This window comes from Arachis hypogaea, chromosome 18 (assembly GCF_003086295.3).
Source record: "Arachis hypogaea cultivar Tifrunner chromosome 18, arahy.Tifrunner.gnm2.J5K5, whole genome shotgun sequence".
Classification (NCBI taxonomy): domain Eukaryota; kingdom Viridiplantae; phylum Streptophyta; class Magnoliopsida; order Fabales; family Fabaceae; genus Arachis; species Arachis hypogaea.
This window is the reverse complement of record NC_092053.1, coordinates 110,219,446-110,220,782: the sequence shown is the minus strand read 5'-3', so window position 1 is coordinate 110,220,782 and position 1,337 is coordinate 110,219,446. Positions and strand designations below refer to the sequence as shown.

General features: G+C 41.4%; 1 non-coding gene across 1 annotated transcript; it reads left to right on the top strand.

Annotated features, from left to right (window-relative positions):
* The first annotated feature begins 797 nt into the window (after positions 1-797).
* Positions 798-904, top strand: LOC112774517 (small nucleolar RNA R71). Its single transcript, XR_003189004.1, has one exon. It is a non-coding gene; the product is annotated as a small nucleolar RNA R71 (small nucleolar RNA).
* Positions 905-1,337: the final 433 nt, after the last annotated feature.

Below are 1,337 nucleotides of genomic sequence, written 5' to 3'. Positions count from 1 at the left end.
TCTTCCTCCTTGGGATTACGTCCTCCTCTCCCTCATTGGGTTCGGCCATTTTGCTTATGTAATGGCCTTGCACTCTCCTTTTGGATTCTCTTCTGTATTGCTTGGGAGAGTACTGGGAGGGATTTCAGTGATCCTTTTACTCAGCTGGCCCACTTGTGCTTCCAAATTTCTAATGGAAGACCTTGTTTCATTCATGAAGCTACAGTGGCCTTGATAGATCAGAGACTAATTTGCCAATTAGAAGCATTTTGTTCAGAGTTCTCTGTCTGTTGCTGAGTGGATGATGGAAAAGGCTTGCTTTGCTAAACCTGTTTCTTCCACCATTATTAAAGCCTTGTTGAGGCTTTTGATCCTTCCATGAGAAATTTGGATGATTTCTCCATGATGAGTTATAGGTTTTCCATAAGGTTCACCTAAGTAATTCACCTCTGCTATTGCAGGGTTCTCAGGATCATAAGCTTCTTCTTCATAAAAGCTCTTGAGTACTGTTGGATGCAGCTTGCATTCCATTCAGACTCTGAGAATCATATTGACTTGCTGAGTCAATATTTTGTTCTGAGCCAATATGGCATTCAGAGTATCAACTTCAAGAACTCCCTTCTTCATAGGCGTCCCATTATTCACAGGATTCCTTTCAGAAGTGTACATGAACTGGTTATTAGCAACCATGTAATGAGTTCTTGAGCTTCTGCAGGCGTTTTCTTTAGGTGAATGGAGCCACCTGCAGAAGTGTCCAGTGACATCTTTGATAGCTCAGATAAACCATCATAGAATATATCCAGGATGGTCCATTCTGAAAGCATGTCAGAAGGACACTTTTTGGTCAACTGTTGTATCTTTCCCAAGCTTCATAGAGGGATTCACCTTCTTTCTGTCTGAAGGTTTGAACATCAGCTCTAAGCTTGCTCAGCTTTTGAGGAGGAAAGTACTTGGCTAAGAAAGCCGTGACCAGCTTATCCCAAGAGTTCAGGCTGTCTTTGGGTTGAGAATCCAACCATAATCTAGCTCTGTCTCTTACAGCAAAAGGGAAAAGCATGAGCTGTAGACTTCAGGATCTATCCATTAGTCTTAACAGTATCACATATCTGCAAGAATTCAGTTAAGAACTGAAAAGGATCTTCAGATGGAAGTCCATGAAACTTGCAGTTCTGCTGCATCAGAGAAACTAATTGAGGTTTCAGCTCAAAGTTGTTTGCTCCAATGGCAGGAATGGAGATGCTTCTTCCATGTAAATTGGAATTAGGTGCAGTAAAGTCACCAAGCATCTTCCTTACATTATTGTTATTTTCGGCTGCATCTCCTCTTCCTGTTCGAAAATTTCTGAAAGGTTATCTCTG